This window comes from Tenrec ecaudatus, chromosome 16 (genome assembly GCF_050624435.1).
Source record: "Tenrec ecaudatus isolate mTenEca1 chromosome 16, mTenEca1.hap1, whole genome shotgun sequence".
Lineage (NCBI taxonomy): Eukaryota > Metazoa > Chordata > Mammalia > Afrosoricida > Tenrecidae > Tenrec > Tenrec ecaudatus.
The window spans coordinates 42,080,860-42,088,555 of record NC_134545.1 but is presented as its reverse complement, the minus strand read 5'-3'; the positions used below and the strand labels follow the sequence as shown (position 1 = coordinate 42,088,555).

The following is a 7,696-nucleotide window of genomic DNA, read 5'->3' as shown; positions in this document are numbered from 1 at the left end:
ACAGGTTATTTTCAGTCCTCTATGACCCTGGATGTGTATAGATAATAAAATCCAAGATCAGAGGAGGGAATTGTATCAGAGCTTAAATGATGAGCACCTGGATAACAGTGAAAGCCCAAAATCCATTTGCTGAGTCCCCATGCAGTTGGACTCCCTCAGACAACTGACCAGGGTTATGAATAATCTTGCTGTCAGACAGCATGCATTGGATAGTGGATTCCTGTAGTCACAGCTAAGTTCAGGTTAACATATTATCATATTTCCCCTTTGGATATATTTGAAATTTGTTGTATTATCTTCTTTTGGATTGAGGTTTTCTATGTTTTATTTTGTTGTCATTGTTAGATTTTTTATATGATTTTCTTTATATGAAATCCAGGATAAGATAGGATAGAGACAGTATTTAGATTAATAGTGCTCTAGGGTTATGGAAGTAGAGGTTATGGGGAAACAGGGAGCAAATAATCATGGGTACAAAATGAAGAAATTATTATAACATTGCTTGTAGTAGTGAGTGTACAACTTTAAATATATATATTTGAACCATTAAAGTATATGGTGTATGAAATATATGCTAACAACACTGTTAAAATATGAAAAGAATCCCATGACTTTTGCCAGTTCCCAGAGAAGGCCCAGCTCTGCATGTGCAGCTGTGTTGCTGAAGGAGGAATATTTTGACAACATTCCTTCCTCATGTGGAATTTTCGGAAGGATAGTTAATGAAACACACTTTCACAGAAACCAGCACCTTCAGAAGCAGGAAAAACAACAAGAAACCGGATTTGAAATGGAGAAATGGGTTCGGTGAGGGTTTTAAGAAGAATACCAGAGAGACGGGACAGACGGTGGTTGAGCTGGAGAGTGTCTATGTGAGCTGGGAATCTACTCTGCAGAGACTGGAGGAAAGGGAGGCCCAGAAGGCCCTCCCTGAGCTGATTGACAGGTTCATGGAACAGGCCCTCCTGGGCTCAGCCTTACCCATGTTAGAATAGTTAGAAAGCTTTGTTTCCCATGAAATAGTTCCCTGACTCAAAACAAGCACATCATAGTTTTAAATGTTTTAATTACAGCTCATCTTAGTTTTTAATAAATGATTGCAATACTCTTTGAGTCGATAAAAAAAATTGGGAGTTATAAAATTAGAACTCTGGAACAAGACTATAAGTCTAACTTTGAGCAAGTCTCTAAGAGTCAACTTCTTCTGTAAACTGAGGACAATAATAGCATGCACGTCATAATTTTTGAAGAAAGATTAAATGAATTACTTCCTATAAAGCATTTTAAACAGCAGTTTGCATATAATAAATTCTTAATGTTACTTACCTGTTTTTATTGTTGTTGTTTGTCTCAAACCTAAGTTCTAAGACTGTAAACATTACGGGAACAGGGAAACCTCATTTTTCTCCCATGGAGTGACTGATGAGTGTGAAATGTTGAACTTGTACTTAGAATTCCAACACTTAATGCACTGTGCCCCCAAGACCCCTGACTGGACCAAAGACTTCAGGGATTAGAGCACTTCCTTAAGGAATCACGGGCCTGCCTGGGAGTCAAATACAGACAGATTGCAAATCAGTCAGCCGATCATAAAGGTACAAATATCAAGTATCTAAAGGAAGGAGGCATCCTTTAGAGGAAAACTAAATGTAGAGCATAGAAGGAAATGGGGGGCATTTTTGATGAAGACAGACAATAGGTACATACTTACTGCCTCGAGGTATTTTAAAGAAATAGTCCTGATGCTTGGCCCTATGCAGCAGATTTAAAAATGATCAAATCAAAGGCTTTGCATACAGCATCTAATACATTTGTGTTAAATAGTGGAACAAATACAAAAGTAAATAAATGTGTATGTGAAAGAACTTTCTAGTCATTAGCATCATCAAAACAGAAAATGCGCTCACTGTCACTGAAGATGGGAACAAAACAGAAGTAGTATAGAAGAGAATAGAAACTAAGAGTGAACACGGTGCAGTCAGGTGGGTCTGCGTTAAAAGACAGACAGTGTCATGTGAAAGCAACTCGATATGGGAAAGTGTATCTAAACTTTCTCATCTGTTACATGTATAAGCACTCTAACACTTAATTCATTGTATTAATTATGCTGATCTTATAAGGGTGTTTTGAGAATTAAATGAGATACTGCAAGAGTTTAATAAATCATAATTGAGAAAGCAGTAAAAACAACTGTGTGTTTTTAATTAATGTTCTCTCTTTTACTTCTCTACTTGGTCTTTAGGCTCTCCATTGCAATGGCTGCACAGAACTCACAGACAAGATTCATGATTAAAGGGTTTCTTATGGAAATGAACCAGTTGTGATACCAGTGATACTCAGGATTGGGTTGTTTATCAGGGCATGCTGCAAAGCTCTGTCAAGTCTGCTAATAAATGCTTGAAGGGCCTGCTACGCTAATAAAAGCCTCACCTGAAGTCATTCCACTGAAATCCACTGGTGGGCAAACCCCTCTCCCTGAATTAAGTGCCTAGCAGTACCATACTCCAGTAAGCCTCAGGCAAAAGGCACTCAACTCCACTTCCCTCAATCAGCAAGTCCAATTTCCCTAATTCTGTTCTCAGAGGCACCTCACTCTGAAGGCCACCCACCTGCACTAAAGTGCTGATCTTTCTTGCTCCATTGTTTGAGAAGTCCATCATTCTGTTATATGTTCTGGCTCCTGGTTCTGCTGCTGCTTCTCTGATGGTACAGCTAGCCGTCTTCTGGATCCTGAAAGTTCACTGTGCAGGGGTCTCACGTTTAGAAGATATACTCTACTCCAAGTTCTTGCTGGTTATGAGACCCCTTCCTCCTACTTCTCAGAGGCTCACAGCAGGAGAGCATTCCAGGGATTCCTACATGAAATTACTTACAGGTGAATCCTATCAGTATCTTTCCCACCATCTCACTAGAGTCATCGAGGGAAAGGTCATTTGTTGGGAGTTAGAGACTTTGGCTAGAAGAGCCCCATTACACCATTCACTGCCTCTGCAGGAGTTGATATTGTCTTTGGGTTAGGTTAATATATGTCAAAGCCTGGTGGTACTCTAGACCCATAAATGGGATATACAAGCTGGAAAAATCTTTGTCATGAACCCAAAAGCTCTTCAAGGCTATTGCTCACCTTCTAGAAAGTAGAACTTTCCACTGAGAGACATCAGGGTCATTGATTTTGTGTGGAATAAAAGAAAATGTCCCTATTGCCTATTTTCACTGAATGGGAATTGGCCCTTTTATGGTGAAGAGAAATGAGAATTCAAGTTCTCAGTATCCCAGCTCTGCCTTTTTGGGTGTGTGACCATTAGTATTTAAGCCACCTGGGACAGAAATGATGATTTGTCTGCAATTCTGCCAATACCAGGCTCTCAACCCACTGCAAGCAATCTTTGTACTGATTTGACTGCTCAGCACCTAGGAGACCAGGCTTTGGGGCCCACATTAAGATGAGGCTTTGGAAAAATAACTTACTTAATAAGATATGTAATTCATCCACCATTTATAAATTCAACCATCACTTATTAAACATTGCATTTGAATAAAAAGAAATGCAATTCAGTTATTTTCTTCTGGCCATATCAAATGTGGAAACAGCATATGAAACAAACCCAAGCAAGTTCAAGAGCTAAGCATAGTGATGTACATACAAAGAAAGGGGATCATGGAGAAACAGGCAAGAATGTTAATTATAGAAGTCAGTAATTCTTCATGGAAGAAGGAACATTTGAACTGAAGAGTCATATGAGATTGTGATCAAGAGATAGAACTTGCACACAACCTTCAGAGACTCTAAGAATAAATATACTAGCATATGTGGCAGCAATGAGATTTATTTGGAAGAAAAAAATTAGATGTAATACACTGCCTGTTGATAAGCATCTGGTACATCTCAGCACTCCTACATCACCATTTCTTAAGAAGACAATGGAAGCTTGGCAACAATTAAACCATTCCTTAAAGGGGAAAATATGAAAGTGACAGTAAATGATGGTGATACCTCAGTAAGGCTTCCCCAGGTTTGGGCCATTGGATTGAAATAAATCTATTTATTTATTTATTTATTTATCTATCTATCTATTTATTTATTTATTTTTACATGCATGGTTAGTGTTTTATTTTTGGAAGAATGGTTCTAAACATCACACTAAATCAGGTTGAAAGGTAAAGTTTAAAATAGACCGTTTTATAAGGATCAGTTATAACATATGTAATGATGGTTCACGCTACAAAATCTTGATCTCAGCATATGATACACTCGTTGGCAGGAGCACCAGGGATTCCAAACCAGCCAGTCATCATTTTCCTCTCATCTGCATAGACTTCTCGTTAGCTGCCTTCTGCTTTTGTTGCATGATTTCAGAATCCCTCTGCTTCCTCTGAGAAGCAGTCAAGCTATCCTCTTTTCTTTTTCCCTTGCTAATCTCCTGGGTTTTCTTCATGTTTTTCTGGCGGGAAAGTTCTCTTTGATTTCCACGGGCCATGCCAACCACAGGGACAGAGCGACTCGGGGAAGCAACGGTTCCCTCGCACGCACAGCCGCCGTCACCACCCGGATTGAAATTTATTATAATCTCTTTTATATCTTCAAGTAATAGTACTTTTGGTGGGATAATTAAGGTGATCAAAGTTTGAAGACTTTGAATATTGGTTCTTTCGATGTAACCTGAGTGATCTGGGAGAGGCTACTTAGATTCCAGGAACATTAATTCCGTCAACTGTGAAATAACTATGGTTCTCACCACACATTACTGCTGTGAAGAATAACAGTGACAAAACTTGGAAAACACCAGAACTATCAGCTATTCTGTTCAGGTTAGTACCTTAGAGCCAGAATTAACTTGACGGCAATGAGACAGACTGTGTCATGAGGTTAAGCACTCAGCTGCTAACCAAAAGGTCAACTTGAGCACCCACCAACTTCCCTGTGAGAGAAAAGACCGATGGAATGGCTCCTAGTAATGATTATTGTTGTCATTAGGTGCTGTTCAGTCAGTTATGACTCACAGACTCTCTATGTACAACAGAATAATGAAACACTACCCACTTCTGCATCATACTCATAATGGTTCCTATGTTTGAGCCTATTTTTGCAGCCCCTGTGTCAATCCACCTTGCCTAGGCAATTCCTCTTTTTGGCTGCCACATCTTTACCAAGTGTGATGTTCTTTTCCAGGGGCTGGTCTTTCTGAATAACATATCTAAAATACATGAGACAAAATCTCACCACTTGCCCTGGTAGCATAGTGGGTAACATGTTGGACTGCTAATGGCAAGGTGAGCAGTTCAAAACCACCAGTTGCTCTGCAGGAGAAAGATGAGGCTTTCTACGCCAGTAAAAAGGTACAGTCTCAGCAATCCCCAGGGGGATAGTTCTACCTGGTCCTATAGGACCACGATAAACCATAATTGATTCAATGACAGTGAGTTTTGTACAATGTCATTTGACCTCTTTACTGCTACTTCCTGGAGCATTGCAAATGATGCATTGCATTGGGTAAATCTGTTGCACAAGACCACTTTAAAGTGTTGAAAAGCAAGAATGCTATTTTGAAGACTAAGGTGTGCCTGACCCAAACCATGCTATTTTCAATTACTTCATATGCATGTGAAAGTTGGGCACTGAATAAGAAAGACTGAAGAAGAATCAAAGCATTTGAATTAAGATGCTGGCAAGGAATATTGAAGAACCGTCAGAATGCCCATTAGAAACAAGGATGGCAAGAGTTTTGGACACGTTGTCAGTAGAGACCGGTCATTGGAGAAGGACATCATGCGTGGTGAAATGGAGAGGCATCAAAAAAAGAGGAAAACACTTGACGGTATGAACTGGCATCTTGGCTGCAAGGATTTTAGTTTTCTTTACATTGCATGGGCTCAAACATACAAATGGCATTTCATTGTGTTGTAGGTAGGTGAATATGATGTGGAACTGACTCCAGGGCACCTAACAACAACAACAACAAACTTTACCAACTATGATGTCTTTCTCCAGAGATTAGTCTCTCCTAGTAACATACACTAAGGGTGAAACAGAGTTTCACCAGCCTTGCTTCTATGGATTCTTCTAACTGAACTTTTTCCAAGACTGATTTATTTGTTTGTTCTTCTGGCAGTCCAAGGTACTTTCAATATTCTCCACCAGTCTCATAATTCAAATGTATCAGTTCTTAATTGTGTTCCTTATTCATTATCTAATTTTCACATGCATATCAGGAGATTGAAAATGCCATGACTTGGGTCAAGCACACCTTAATCCTCAAAGTAACGCTTAAAGAGGTCAGGTACAGCAGATTTGTCAATTGATTACATAACTTGATTTCTTATTTATTTATAAATCATTTTATTGGTGACTCAACTCTTTTAACAGTTCATACATCAATTGTACCAAACATATTTGTACATATGTTGCCATCGTAATTTTCTAAATACATTCTATTTGAGCTCTTCCTCCCACTCTCGTGACCCCTTGATAAATTATAAATTATTATTGTTGTTTTCATATCTTACACTGACCATTGTCTCCCTTCACCTATGTTTCTGTTGTTCTTCCTTTTGAGGAGGGGAAGTTATGTATCGATCATTGTGATCAGTTACCCCCTTCCTCCCCTCCTGTCCCACAGTCTCCTTACTGTCCTGGTATCACTATTCCCATTTCTGTTCCTGAGGGGTTTATGTCACCTGGATTCCGTGGGTCAGGAGCTCTTCTCTGTACCAGTGCGAATGCTCCAGTTTAGCCAGAACTGAAAGGCAGGACTGGGGTCATGATAGTGGGGGAGGGAGGCGCAAGCGAGGAAGCCTAAAAAAAACCATAGACATATCGAGTGTTTTGTCAGTGCTATACTGAGCCCTGGTTGACTCATCCCTTCCTTGTGACCCTTCTCTGAGAGGATATCCTATTGTCTACAGATGGGTTGTGGGTCTCTGCTCTGACCCCCCCCCCTAATTCTCAACAATATGTTTTTTGTTTGTTTGTTTATTTGGGGTCTTCTGGTGCCTGTTACCTAATTCTGTCAACATCTCGGGATTACATAGACTGGTGTGCTTCTTCCATGTGGGTTTGTTGCTTCTCTGCTAGATGGCCACTTGTCTGACTTCAAGCTGTTAAGACACCAGATGCTATATCTTTTGATAGCTGGGCACCATCAACTTTCTTCATCACATTTGCATATGCACCCATTTTGTCTTAAGTGATTGTGTTGGGAGGGTGAGCATCACAGAATGTCAGGTTGTTAAAACAAGGTGTTCTTGCATCGAGAGAGGGCCAAAGTCTGCCGACTCCCTCAATGTATTGCCATATGTGTGTGTGTGTATGCCAATACTTCTATTTTTATTAATTAATATATTTACATAAGTGCAAGCCTATGTTTATATCTCTATCCATGGCTTTGCTTTCTAGATCTTTCCTCTGTTTCCCTGTTTCCTTTTACCTTCCTCCTGCCCCACCATCAGGTTCGCCCCTCTTCTGCCTCTTAGTAATTCCTCTCAGCTAGTTTGCTGTTGTGCAACACCACCAGGATCTGTATGCCTCCTTGTCGTTGCTTTTAATTTCCTAGTTATTCCCCTGTCTGTGGCAGGCGTTGTTGGTTCACTGCTCCTTTCCCCCACTTCCTCCTCACCCCAAGTCCCTCCAGAACCATCGGTTCTATTGCTTTCTCATGCCAATTATCTAGGTGTATAACAGAGACAAAACAAAAAGAAA

General features: G+C 40.0%; 1 pseudogene; it reads right to left on the bottom strand.

The window, feature by feature from the left end:
* Positions 1-4,159: 4,159 nt before the first annotated feature.
* Positions 4,160-4,478, bottom strand: LOC142429333 (small EDRK-rich factor 1 pseudogene; annotated as a pseudogene).
* Between the last annotated feature and the right edge of the window lie 3,218 nt (positions 4,479-7,696).